Raw genomic sequence first — 1,064 nt, forward strand, 5'->3', positions numbered from 1 at the left:
TAATCGGGTGGACTTGATGCAAAGAAACCGAGTACAGAAAAGGAAAGGAAGAACGAGCTTGTGACTCGCCTGACGCTTCATTAACGTGATTTTGATGTTTTCGCGTGCCACTGCTCCTCTCTCTCTCTCTCTCTCTCTTATCATTTCGAAAATATAAAACTCGAAGAGAAACGTATATACCTTCATCCGCAAGAAATTAAAATTATCCTTTTGTGCGGGAATTTAATAAAACGTAATTTAATAAAAATTATTATCGTCATTTCTTACTATGTATCTTCGATATTAATTAAATTGCAATAAATATATAATAAATAAAGGGAGGAGAGAGTGGCAGTGCACAATAATCGCATAAAAAAAATAACGACATGATCCTGTCCAGAAGTTGTCGATTCTTGAATAAATCGCGCTTGTTAAAGCCTACGACGAGATCTATCTAATTTAATATTCATACGTGTTAAAGATAATACGATTAAGTGAATGCTTAGCCCCGCTCGTGTTATACAACGTGTCGTATATCATAGCTCGCGTGAATTTTACGTACATATCGAATGCGTACGGCGCATACCATACCTGCTGTTCACAGTAATAACATGTGTCGAGTGTGCTTTTACGGTGTACGTAAGCGGTAGCTATGGATTCTCTGTGTGTACGTGTGCGCGTGTGCGTGTGTGTGTGTGTGTGTTTTATCGCGCGTGTGCGCAAGTAATCGAACGTGAACGGTGTGAACGTGTGTGTTATTTTATTTTGTTGCTAGTTTACAAGTTATGCAAATAATTGCAAAAACATACCCTGTTTCCTAGTATCACCGACACCACGGCTACCGGATATCAGGTCGCGGCGCGCGTGACTTGAATCCAATTGTAATTTTCCACGTAAAATTTCGGATCGATGAACGCGGTATAGCAGTGTCGAGAGGGTTTGATAATTTTAGCTGTGTTGTTCATCTTTGTTGTGCGATGGTGGTGGTAAATTCTAGTAAATGTTTATAATGTGATGTTGTTTGGAATCGTTATTTATTTGGTTAAAGTTTGGTATGTAATATATATATATATATATATATATAT

This window comes from Apis dorsata, unplaced genomic scaffold, assembly GCF_000469605.1.
Source record: "Apis dorsata unplaced genomic scaffold, Apis dorsata 1.3 scaffold_69, whole genome shotgun sequence".
Lineage (NCBI taxonomy): Eukaryota > Metazoa > Arthropoda > Insecta > Hymenoptera > Apidae > Apis > Apis dorsata.